This window comes from Triturus cristatus, chromosome 7 (assembly GCF_964204655.1).
Source record: "Triturus cristatus chromosome 7, aTriCri1.1, whole genome shotgun sequence".
Classification (NCBI taxonomy): Eukaryota; Metazoa; Chordata; class Amphibia; order Caudata; family Salamandridae; genus Triturus; species Triturus cristatus.
Window position 1 is genome coordinate 754,846,983 of NC_140590.1, and position 13,539 is coordinate 754,860,521.

Here is a 13,539-nt window from a genome sequence, read left to right on the forward strand (position 1 = left end):
GGCAATAGTTTATAACAAACAACAACGTCTCAGCTGGAAGTCATTTAAAACATAGCAAGTACATAACCAGTGATGTAAATCACGTAGGGAGGGGGAGAAAAAAGAAGGGAGACCACAAGGGAATGACATAAAAGGGGTTATATTGTAGGTAGTTATTACAGCACTACAGTACAATAAAAGTACAAATGACCAAAACACTCAAGTGAGCACTGGACGTGCTAGTGATAGTGAACGGCGCAGTGACACAAGTGTGAAAGGCAGCGTGAACGGCGAAAAAGTAATAAAATAACAATGTGGTCAAAGTAAACAAAATGTTTATATACAGTGTAGTTTTTTCAATGAACAAATTAAATTGACCACAGCAATGCCAAAATTCTTTGCTGGGAGGGGTCGACAGCGTTTCAGCCTGATTGATTTCAGGCCATCATCAGGACAATGGTCATAATTTAAATGAGTGCTGTAAAGGGGAAGGAGAGAGGTAGGATTAGAAATGTCTAGGAGAGAAACACCCGAATTAGAAAGTGAAAAAAGAGGAGGGGGCATTGAATTACCTGAGCGTAGTAAAGGTGGGTTCAAGGAGTCCAATCAAAGTTGAAAGCGAGAGTATACGGAGGGTGAAAAACGCGAACACAGATCAGCGCGTTGTGTGTGCCCTGGGAATGTCAGGAGAGGAGGGCGGGGGGGGGGGGAGAAGAAAAGGAACACGATTAGTTCAGCTAGGTAAGGGGATTATGGTGGCAAGTATAAAGTAGGGACAGATGTAAGGTAGCTGGTGTCCAATAATTACCAAGGGAAAAAAATCCTGCAGTCAGGGATCAACATCAAAGAAGGGCTGCAACCGGGAGCAATGAAAGAGTCCGGGCGCCGGGTATGGTATTCAAATCTGTACACATAGGAAAGGGGAGGAGGGACTCAGGAGGGCTGCATAGTATTGAATAAACGATAACAAGAATCGTCCGAGGCTGTCAGGTCTTACCTCGAGAAAATGGATGTCAAAGCAGTTCGGTCCGTAACTTAAGTGACTGATTCGGCAGATGTGAATGAATCCGGGTACGACGAAGGATCGGGCGAGTGAAGCGTCCGGGCCGTTTCCGGCGTATGCGGGGAGGCAGCGTTAAGTGCTGGGAAATGGTGTCACATGATCGGGTTAGGGTAAAGAAGAAGCTGGGCCTGTAACCTGAGAATTCAGGGGACATCCAGGGGAAGGAGAAGGGAGTTTGGACGTAGTAGCGTTAGGGAAAGACACCGAGAGTGAGGGGTTTGAAGCTATAGGCGGCCACATATTTAGCTGTATGTTATTTTCACTTTTGGACAATGGTAAATTGGAAGAAATACTGTGGCAGCAGCTAATTAAAGAGAACTAACTAAGGGAAACGTTTCAAGAGACATATCGACAATACTCTGTACATTTTAGAGAAAAAAGGAAAAAACGTTCAAGAGACAGATCGACAATATTCTGCGCATAATGAAAAACGTGGCATTAGTTATCAATGGCATTAAATAACAATGTGAAGCTTAATGATAGACACAATTTGTGACAATTAGTAGCATGTGTCTCAAGTAAAACACTATTCTCAGGTAAATAAATATATACAAATTATCAGTGAAGGTGCGGGACAGAAAGAAAAAGGAGAGAGAAAAAAAGAGAAAGAGGGAAGGAGGGGTGGGGGCCAGCAGGCGATCCAGAAGTGGATGAGGCTTCCATCATGGATTATGTGGAGACAATGTCAAGGGGAACAGTAGAGGAGGTTAGGATGTATTGGTGACTGTGCTCCACTCATCCAAAGTATTCAATCCATGGTTGACCGAGTCACAGCGTGCGATCCATCTGCATTCACACTTGTTCAGCAGGAGTTGCAGGTTACCACCTCGCAGTGAGAGTACTGGACGGTCAATTACTTGCCAAATCAGATCGGTTTCCGAGTGGTTTTTGTCTTTGTAGTGCGCAACAAGGGGTGCAGTTTCCACATTGCATCTTATGCGGCTTTGATGTTGAAAAATCCGTTGTTTTACCATCTGTGTTGTCTGGCCGATGTAGAGGAGGTTACACGGTCATTGGATGGCATAGATAACATTGTTTGTACGACAGTTGGAAAAGTTTTTGGTATGTTTGTTCTGGTGTAACAAATTCCTTTGTATTGTGGGTGAGGTTACAAGCCGCACAGGTTTGGCATTTGTAATGGCCTACAATCGTGGGAAGCAAGGCCCCATAGTGTAGTTACGGATTGTTTTTTTTTTCTTTTATAGGCCATGTGATGGCGTGGACCAATTTATCGGATAAATTGGTACCCCTTTTATATGAAAAAAGGGGGGTTCCTTGAATGGAGCATGAGTGCGTAGGATCGGCCAGTTTTTTAAAAAACTTTGCTAATCAAATTATTTGCCGGGCTATAGTTAGAAACAAATGGAATGTGCAGATTAGTTCTTTTCACTGAGGGGCAGAGGAGGATCTCCCTGTGGCAATACCAGCCCGTTTAGAGGTACGGGATACAATGCGTTAGGGATAGCCTCTGGAGATCAGTTTTTCAGATAGAATGGCGGCCTCTCTAAAATAGTCTTTGCGCCATTTGCAATTTCTTCGGATGCGAAGGAACTGGCCATAGGGTAGGCCATCTCTTAAGCCTCTTGGGTGATAGCTGGATTACATCAGGAGAGTGTTGCATTCTGTCGGCTTGCGATAGAGGCTAGTACCTATAGAACCTTCTTCTGCATGCAGTGTGAGATCAAGGAAGGGAAGGTCATTAGTCCTAACATCACTAGTGAATGTGAGATGGTTCTGACAATTATTGAGCCAGGTCATGAATGATAGGAGGTGTTCATGTGTTCCATGCCAAAGTAGAAGGATGTCATCTATATAGCGTCGCCAGAGATTAATCTTGTTGAGAAAAGGATTCAGGGGGGTGAGAAAAATATTGGTTTCCAGGTGATGGACATACAGTATGGCAAAATTTGGAGCAAAACATGCCCCCATGGCTACACCTTTGATCTGTAGAAAAAAGGTATCTTTGTATAGGAAGTAGTTGTTAGTGAGTGCAATTCGTAGTAGATCCATGAGGAAATCAGAGGGGATGCGAGTGGGTCTGGGACGGGTATCCAGGAGTGATTTTATGACAGTGAGGCCCTCCGAGTGGGGTATGTTGGTGTATAATGATTCGATGTCTAGACCTACCATGAGGTCATGATCACTGTCAAAGGGGGTATCCTCAAGGATGTTAATTAAGTGTGTGCTGTCTTTGACAAAGGTGTCTGTCAAAGGGACAAATCCTTTTAAGAAGGAGTCAATATATTTTCCTAGTGGCTCCAATATGGAACCACAGCCAGACACTATGGGTCGTCCTGGTGGGTTGGCGGAGTCTTTATGGATTTTGGGTAGTACGTACATAACTGGTGTTCGAGGGTGTGTGTTATTTAAGAAAAAGTATTCTTTTTTGGAAATGATGTCCAGGTGTAATGCTTGGGTGGTGACTGTCTGTATTTGCTTGCGGATATCTGGAAGGGGGTCTGCTGGTAAGGGTCGGTAATGGGCAGAGTTGACGTAATATTTCAGTATCATATTTGTCTATGTCCATGATCACGATACCGCCACCCTTGTCTGCTGGTTTGATAACTATTTGTGAGTTATTGCTGAGGTTTTCAAGGGCATGTTTCTCACTGATGGGCATATTGTAAGGGACAAATTCAGATTTCGACTGTATCTCCTTTATTTCATGTAAGACCAGTTTCTCAAAAGTCAAGATTTCTGGTGGCATGGTAGAGGCAGGGGGGAGAAAGGTGGAAGGCGGGTGAAATTGTCTTTCATGAATGCGGTTGGAGTCAATTTCATCCCTAAAGAAGTATTTGAGGCGAATATGTCTAAAGAACAAGAGTATATCTTCCTGTAATTTGAAGAAATTGCTACGGTCTGTTTGGACAAAGGAGAGGCCCTTGCTAAGGATAGAAATTTCTTCGGTTCGGTGGACAAATTGTGTTTGGATAGATTAAAAATGGGGATGGGGAAACCGTAGGAGGATAAGGAAGTTGTACAGTAGTCTGTTCTAGTGCGGCCATGGTTGTAATAGAAATAGATGAGCATGTGTGTTGTCTAGTGGCCAGTTCAAGTGTAGTTGTGGGCACAATTATTGTAGTGTCGCTTCGTATGAGAGGTGGAATAGGTATCATAGAAGGATCTATTAAAGTTGTACAATTCAGAGGTCCTGTTGGCAAACATGCTTGGGGGTCTGGATACTGTATCAAGGGTTGTGTGACAGTATTTTGTTTGGTACCAAGTAGTGTCATCATTGTGGGCCCCATTGATAGAATTTCCGACGTGTTTGTCTCTCGCCTGCGTACTGGTATTGGTAATTTGCTCTCGGTTGTCCACGTCCGCGTCGTCCCCCTAAAAAAACCGAAGGTAGTAGAGGTGAACCAGCACTGTTTCGGAGCCCGACTGACCCTCATTATTTCACTTTCCTTCTTGGTTTTTTGTTTTGCCTCTTGGTCAGCTTATCCCAGCCTCGTACCGTCCCCTGCACCCAACCAACCAGCCTCTGCTGGTTTCTTCAAGGGGCTCTCCCACCCCTGCCACCTTCCCAAGACTACTTAATGGAGGTCACTGCATGGGTCCATTGAGTAGCCCTAGACCTCTGGTTAGGTCGCCACTCCCCGAGCCCCGTAGTGGAGAGTCACTGCTCCTGCATCCCTCAAGGACCAGCATTGGATCGAGCCCGGCTGCCCCACATTATTTCTCTCCTATTTAGTTTTTTTTCTTCTTTTTTTTAACCTTTGTCCAGCTTAGCCCAGCTTTGTGCTGCTCCCGCACCCATCTGACTGGCTTGCACCAGTTCCTCGCACCACTTTCCCCCCCGTCTCATTTTTCCAGGATTACTTAATGGCGGCCACTGCATGGCTGCACACAGTGGGCATGTTGCCGGCACACCAAAAATGCACCAAAGTTAACCCCATCTGTGCCTGTCTGCGCCCAGCTCCAGAACCCCTGGTCCCATAGCCTGCCTTCAGTACTCTGCCTGCAAAATCCAGAACTTCCAACCCAAGTTACGAGACAAAAACTGCTGTGCCGCCTCTCCGCGGTCCACCAAAGTACCCTTCATGCCACTACTGCTGCTTCTCTTGCAACATGAGAACCCCTGCAATCACAAACCTCCATCGCACACCCCTGCTAAAACCCCAGCTATGCTGCGCCTTATTCAATGTCAGATCCCTCAGTACACCATAGAGATTTGGAACGCCGTAACCACCCTCACTTTCGACGTGATGTTCATCACCGAAACCTGGCTCACCCCCTTCTCTGCACGCAGCATCGCAACGCTATGCTCCCCGGATACATGACCATTTATTGCAATTTCCCCAACAGACCCAGCGGTTGTGTCGCCATCATCCACAAAGACTCCCTTGACTGTATCTCTCTGGACTACAACACCACACTGATCATGGAAAACCTCAACTTCCAGATCAAACCTAACTCCAAGGCCACCATCAGAGGAATTTATTCATTTATTTATAAATTTATACCGCGCTAGAATCGACTCTTGCATAAGAGTATCTCTGCGCACAGAAAAACAGAAGAAGAGAAGTTGGCAGCTACAGGTGACGGGAGAAAAGAAGGCACACCGCAAATACAGCGAGTTTCCAGCTAACGTAATGAGAAATTACTAAAATAAAAACGTTTTGAGTTTTTTTCGAAAACTCAAGAATTCGGAACATTGCCTTAACTCATAAGGAAGATTGTTCCATAGGGTCGGGCCTGCCACAGATAGAGCTTTCCCCCCTTGTCTACTCTTCTTAATGGTTGGTACTTTAAGGTGAAGTTTACTGCTAGATCTGAGGAGTCGAGTAGGAATGTATGGGATGAATTTATCTTTCCAACAAGGAGGACCAGTGCCATATATGGTTCTATGGATAAGACAGCATGTCTTGAACTTGATCCTTTTATAGACTGGGAGCCAATGTAGTTTGTCGAGAAGAGGTTTAGAAGGAGTTCTTGGGGGGGCATTCATCACCAGTCTTGCCGCAGTGTTTTGTATTACTTGGAGTTTAGCTAGGACTCCCTGATTGGCCGATAGCAGGAGTCCGTTGCAATAGTCCAAGCGACTCAGCACTAGAGCCTGAACCAGAGTTTTTCTGATGGAATCAGGCAGTAGTGGAAACACTTTACGTTAGAGCCCAATAGCATGAAAGCATTGGCCAAAGACCCAGTTGCCATGTTGCTTATAGGTAAGTTCACGGTCAAGACGGACCCCTAGATTTTTTACAACCGTTTTGGGTTCAGGTACTTGTCCCAGTTCACTTGGCCACCACTCTGAGGTCCACAGATTTCTAACCTCCCCAAAGAGCATTACTTCAGTCTTGCTTACGTTGCATTGGAGATAGTTCGCTTTCATCCAATTCGCAACAGCTTTCATGCCGTTTGAGAAGGTCTCCCTCACTTCGTCGGTCAGATGCTTGAAAGGGAAAATAAGCTGCGTGTCGTCAGCGTACGAGACGGGTACAAACCCGAATTCTCTCAATATATTGGCCAGGGGTGCCACGTAGATGTTAAACAAAGTAGGGCTTAGACAAGAGCCCTGTGGCACCCCCTTGGTGATATGGGTTTCTGTCGACCTAAATGTGCCCATGCTGACAGTTTGGGTGCGGTCAGACAGAAAACTCTTTAGCCAAGTTAACGCTGTGCTTTCTACTCCAATTGCGGTCAGACGTTCGATTAAGATGTTATGTGATATAGTATCGAACGCCGCCGATAAGTCCAACAGTACCAGGATCGCAGAATACCCTCGATCCTGGTACATGTGAAGGTCATCTGTCACCGACATCAGAGCAGATTCAGTACTGTGTCGGGGTCTAAAACCGAACTGAGAACTGTCAAGCTTGCCATGTAGTTCTAGGTACTGAGAAAGCTGCTTATTGAAATGCTTCTCTATGACCTTCCCTAAAAAAGGGAGTAGCGAGATAGGCCTCAGATTGGATAAATCAGTCCAAGGAATGTGTCGTACTTTAATCTCTGTTACCGCGTAGGGGACAGGGCCCCACCCCTGTCTATCCTGGTATTAGCGAACCGCAAATGGTTAATGCGGTATGTACAAGTGCTTTGTATACCGTTCTAGCTATGAATGCACTGTGTACACGTTATTCTGCATCACTACGCGGGTTCCATTTTGGAAGCAGTGGCCATCTTGTGATTGCCCTCACATAGGCTATAATGAAGCAAATACGGGCCTCACAGCACATTTGCCTTTCCATGACTCTTCTGTGACCTGGGCAGCTTGGCTCTGCTGCCCCAGGTCAAACTGGTTTCACGAGCTCCCCTTCCTCCGGCCACCTGTGATTAGCATCAGGGCTTGACACGCCATAAAGTCCTTTCATCCCACACAAGCCTCTGGCTAATCTCTTTCACACCTGACTGTTCCTGCTTTATGACTTGTTTCTATCAACAGGAGCTGCCCGTGTTTTATTGGGGCCTATCGATATCTGATGTGGGATCTGAACCTTGCTGTGTAAATAATTGTGGGCTGGCTTAACTGGAATGTGGGATGGTCATCATGACTTTTCCTTTTCGTTTGTAATGTACACGTGTATATGGCCATATCATAAACCTAGGAATGTATGCCTGAGGCAGGAAAAACTGTACTTAAGGAGAAGTCCGTTTCTATGATTTTTAGCAGTCTCCTGAGAACATACACGCTGTTGTACTTCTAGGATACCTGTAATTGGTCTGCAGCCAATAAATGAATCTTTGACTTCACCCAGAAGACTCTGTGTTTCTGTAGGTCTGGAACAGGGAGAACCCAGAAGTCATAGGGTGTGTGCCCCTGCACCGCTGGGTCTAAAATACCCAGTACTTCAGTTTGGCGCCCAACTCGGGACGATTTCAGCGGTACCAGTCCAAGCCAGAGGTTCGTGAGGAGCTTCGTGTGGAAATTCCGGAGGAAGGCCGCCACTTCATCGACCCCTGCATGTCGACGTGGTCCGAAAGTCTTTTCTGCGAGGTTCTCCGCGTCCCGACGGCTACGGTGGACTGCTGCCCTGATTAATCGACCTGTTTTGGACCCTTGACGAGTTTTGATAGAGTGAAACAATCAAGAGAGTCTTCTGGTGACGCCATTGATCATCAATATTCAGTTAAGTATAAGTGGAGCGTCTCCCATTTGTTTGGTATCCCTCGGGATCGTTTTGATTTGGAAATTTGGAGTTTGCAAACGCCAAGGCCAGAGGACTCGTGTATTCACGAGACTATCGTAATCGATAATCCTTTGACGTTTTGGGTCTAGACTAGTGAGCGAAGATGCCTGGTTCTAGAATATTTGGTAGAATATTTTGTTTGGGTTGTGGAAGAGATTTCCAGCTGGAGGAATCATGTCCGGTTCCTCCGGTTGGAACTCCAACTTATGAGCTCTATGTAAAACATGGCGTAGGCCCCATTGCATATAACGAAGTATGGATCCACTACACCAGAAAAGACGGTGTTTTAAAATGGCCCCAAAATGGTAGTTTCGATACCGATATTTTAGATAATTTGGAAATTAAATTGTTTAAAAAGAAAGCCCGGCCGGCGATGTTTGATTCTTTCCGCTTATGGCGGAAGGAAGCCAAACAGAAGGAAATTAAGCTAGCGAAAAAGAATAAGAGAGAGAAAGGTATGACAGTAATGCAAGCGGCTGTACAATTCAAAGACAATGAGGAGGAGCAGATGAGTGAGCAATTGCACAGACAGCGTAAGTTAGGAATAGACAAATGTTACCCAGCTTTACCGCACTCTAAGCAGAATGAGTCCGAAGAAAAGGAGAAAGATCCCCTGATGTCGCATTTGTTGAGTTCGCCACCCCCGTATGCTCAAAATGCCACGGCGCCTCCCCAGCTTGTGAATATGCCACCTCCAGTTAATATACTGCAAGCCTTGCCGCTACCGCCAGCTGCTTCGCAGCCGGCTCCTATCCCTATAGCGCAGCCCTCTCAAGGGCCGCCAGTTGTGTTTCCAACTGCCCCCGCGCTTCCTGCGACTTTGTCTAATTCAGCAGCTGCCTCCCCTGACACTCTTCCTTGCACCACTCCAGTACCTGTTTCTGCATCCTCTTTTCTCCCCTCTGTTTATCCCCCTGTTTTCGCCTCAACGTCTCCTTCAGCGCGACAGCGTTTAGCTAATGTGGTTACTACGTTAATGTCACCTCTCTTTGAGTCATCCGGTGCGACTCCTGGCTTACAGCGTAAGCAATTGCGCAGTCAATTGCCTAACCCCGATGAGAAAAAAGTAATAGATTGCATGGCGCGTAGATGGATTGTTTTCCCTTCACTATATGATGTGGAATCAGTTGTCAACGTTTTCCATCAATGGGATGCCCCAAAACAGAGGTATGTCTTTGAGAAAATGTGCGAAATTCTCTGTGAGGAATTGGATGATAGTGGTAAAGACCCAAGCCCGCAGGAGTTGTGTCGAGTAAGATTTGATTTTGGAACTGGTACCATTGTGGATCGCGATGTAGATAAAGCAGTTGCGGTTGTATTATCCTTCAGGAATGATGATTGTCAACAGTCGTTGTTTGAACCTGATGTCCCTGTGGGAAAAAGGGTAAAAGCACGCCAATATCCGATGCGTGAGGTTCCCCCAGTTTGGAGACCTGCTGAACCAAATGCTAATCCACCTGTCTTAGCACATTTTCAGCGTATTTGGGTACATGTTCCATGGAAAAGATCTGAGGTGTTAGCACTTAAGCAGACATTGCCTGATCCCCGTAAAAACCCTACCGGTTATTATAAGGAGTTGTCACAAACTGCAGAATCCTGTGTAATGAATCTGGCTGACATAGATATGCTGTTTGGGAATGTGGTTCCACAGCCTTTGTGGGGATCCATTCGTAATATGGATCATGCTGCAGAACTAGGGGACACATGGGCTAACATCATTGCTGCTGACGCAAGACAGATTGGTGGCGCGAAACCAGAGCCTTTAATAGCAGAAGTCCCTGGTAGAATCATCACGTATATGAAGACAATAATGCCCGCGATGCGCGTAAATTGGGACAAGCTATCTGCATACAAGCAAAAGAAAGATGAGACAGTGTCAGACTTCTTTACCAGGTTTGAAGAAACGTTTATTGACCACAGTGGGCAAGATATGAGTACTGAGGGTGGCCAACGGTTATTTGTGGATACATTTGTGCAGAATTTACTTCCTGACCTGTGCAAAAAGTTAAAAGATTCTGAAAGTTCTTGGGCTGTTTTCTCTTCAGCGCAAATACTGGCTACTGCACAGTATTATGAAAACAGAAGAACTAAAAACAAAGGTCCTTTTACAGCAGGCCTATCCGCCACGTGGAGGTCAGAATAATTATAGGCAACCCCAAGGTGTCTATCACCAACCCCAACAATTTCAAATGAATGGGTATTATCAACCACGTGTCCCTGTAGGTCCCAACCAATGTTCATACTGCAAAGAGGAAGGTCATTTAAATATAGTTGCCCTAAATTGATGCAGCGTAACGGCAATATGTATGGCGCAAGAGGGAGGGGTGGTCAGCAAGCTCCTAGAGGCAGAGGGCGTGGAAATGTTCCCCAGAACGCGCGTCCTCTTCCGCCTCAAAATTCCATCAATAGCTTTGATCAGCAAGCCAACGCGACTAGTAATACAGCTCAGTACTACAATAATGATTATTATGCAGAGGACGGCGATGCAGAAAATAATGATTACTAGGACAGCCGTAGACAGAGAGAGGGAGTTGTTTCAGTGCCAGTGGATCAGAGCGGACCGTATGTTGAGGTGACTACAGCAAATGTAACGGAGCCCTTTCTGCTAGACACTGGTGCTGCAAAGAGTTCAATCATGCATTCAAAACTCCCTGGCGCACCTTTGTCTGGCGATATAAATGTTTCAGTAGGTTTTTCTGGCGCCCCAGTTAGAAACCCGATTTCTAGTCGCATGTCACTTTCTGTTGGACCTTGCGAGCTGAAAGCACCCCTGATCCTAACAACAGGTTGTGGTGAAAATTTGCTAGGATTAGACTTGCTAAAAAGATTGCATGCTACACTGTATTGTTCACCGTCAGGAGTACAACTTACATTAGGCAGGAAAGTTATTTCCCCGATGTACTTGTCTAAAAATACAATGCCGCCTGAATTGTCATCCCTTCCGGATGTCCTTTGGGCTACTGGTCCCAATGATGTGGGCCTCTTGGAGATACCGCCATACGTGGTAACTTTAAAAGCCAATGTCAGACTGCCACGTATTCCCCAGTACAAGATCTCTAATGAAGGCCAGAAAGCATTGTTAGACATTGTCAGCGACTTGATTAATAAGGGTGTAATTGAAGAGACAAGAGGCAACGTTTGCAATAGTCCGATTTTACCTGTCTTAAAACGAACGGACCCTTCACAGCCACCTGTTTACAGATTTGTGATTGATCTTAGAGAGGTTAATAAGATTGTTGTGCCACAGTTTCCAGTTGTCCCTGATATAACTGCCTTGTTAACGATGATTCCAGCCTCTGCTGCATGGTTTTCAGTGATCGATTTAAAGAATGCTTTCTTTAGCATCCCGATTGCAGAGGAGAGCAGAGACATTTTTGGCTTCAGTCTGGGAGGCCGAAGCTTCCGCTTCAAACGCGCTCCCCAGGGCTACTGTGAAAGTCCATCAATATACAGCCAAGCTTTGAAAGCGCAGCTTGATGCACTTGTTTTACCTAGTGGCGCTATCCTGATTCAGTACGTTGACGATTTACTAATTGCCGCGGATACTGAGAAGATCTGCAAAGAAGCCACATTATCATTGTTACGTCATTTATCTGCTTTCCATCACAAAGTGTCTCTCTCAAAGCTGCAATATTGTCGACAAGAAGTGACCTACTTAGGTCATCTCTTATCGAAGGAGGGAAGGAAACTGACCCCAGAAAGAATTCAAGCCATTGCACAGTTGAGTGTGCCAAGAACACAGAGAGAAGTGTGTGCTTTCTTGGGCATTACCTCATACTGTAGGCACTGGATCCCAAATTTTTCCCTGTTGGCAAAACCTTTGTTAGCATTAACATGCAAAGACACACCGAATCCTATCCCATGGTCTGAAGAGTGCCAGAAAAGTTTTGTGGAATTGCGCAACGCATTATGTTCAGCTCCTGTGTTGGGTACCCCTGACTACAGCAAGCCTTTTACATTGTATGTTCACGAGAAAGATGGTTGTGCATTATCAGTGTTAACACAGCCTTTTGGTGACAGACCTCGCCCATGCGCATATTTTTCATCAACCTTGGACCCTGTAGCGAGGGCATTGCCAAGCTGTCTGAGAGCGACAGCTGCTGCAGCTATGTCTATCCGACAATCTGCTGGTTTGGTAATGGACAACACATTGATCGTTATGGTTCCACATGCTGTAGACACATTATTAAACAGAACCAAGACACAACACTTGACTAGTGCGCGATTATCAGGCTATGAGCTCACACTGTTAGCAAACCACATACACATAAAGAGATGCAACACGCTGAATCCAGCTACGTTATTGCCAAATCCAGCAGACCTAGATGAGAATGAGCAACATGACTGTCTGTTCAGAACAGAAGAAGAGACGAAAGGGAGAGTAGATCTAAAAGATACTCCCCTGACTGAGTGTGATGGTACTTTATGGGTGGATGGTTCGTGTTTCAAGCTTCCGAATGGTGATACGACTGCTGCATATGCTATCACGACTTTACACACGGTTGTGGAAACTGTACGAGTGCCACATAATTCGGCCCAAGCAGCAGAATTAATCGCCCTCACAAGAGCATGCGTGTTGTCTGAAGGAATGAGAGTGAATATATACACCGATAGCCAGTACGCCTTTGGCGTGGCTCATAGTTTTGGGCGATTGTGGAAAGAACGTGGGTTCCTGACGTCGCATGGAGCTAAAATTCAGAATGGCAAGTTGGTGAATGATCTCCTTGAGTCACTGACCCTACCGTTGCAAGTTGCGATTATGAAATGCAGTGCGCACAGGAAAATCACAGATGATGTTGGACGTGGGAATGCGTTTGCTGACGAGATCGCGAAAGAAACAGCACAGAATGTAAAGACTAGAATGTATGTTGCAGGCCCCGCAAGATGGGTTGATGATGTTGGAATGTGTGAAAACACGATAGAGAGTGTGAAGTCGCTTCAAGCTGAAGCTACAGAGAAAGAATTAAGCAAGTGGAGAGAAAGTGTGGGTAAGTTGGATGAGAATGGTTGTTGGATTGATCTGACAGAACATAGGCGATGGTTGTTGCCTGATGCATATGTGCTTCCAGTAGTTACAATGGCACATGGAATGGCACATATCAGTACGAAAGGAATTTGTAAGTTGTTGGCTCCAGTATGGCAGAATGCTGGAATTCCCAAGTGTGCAGAGAATGTGGTCAAGAATTGTATGATATGTCTGAAGTATAACCCTGGTAGGGGAACCCCAACTCCAGCTGGTCATTTTGCACCCCCATCATACCCATTTGAAGTTTTGCAGCTGGACTTTATCCACATGGAAAGGTGCAACAACCTGAAATATGTATTGGTGGTTGTCTGCGCTTTTTCAAAATGGGTAGAGGCCTATCC

General features: G+C 45.7%; 1 protein-coding gene and 1 long non-coding RNA gene across 3 annotated transcripts in view; one reads left to right on the forward strand and one right to left on the reverse strand.

Moving 5' to 3' along the window:
• DNAH17 (dynein axonemal heavy chain 17) overlaps positions 1 to 13,539 on the forward strand; it is a 14,992,541-nt gene that overhangs the window by 12,220,238 nt on the left and 2,758,764 nt on the right. The gene's annotated exons all lie outside the window — the stretch shown is intronic.
• Positions 330 to 1,103, reverse strand: LOC146810470 (uncharacterized). The gene is made up of 4 exons (XR_014965697.1): positions 977 to 1,103; positions 788 to 883; positions 552 to 653; positions 330 to 457 (listed from the first exon to the last, which is right to left on the reverse strand). It is a non-coding gene; the product is annotated as an uncharacterized LOC146810470 (long non-coding RNA).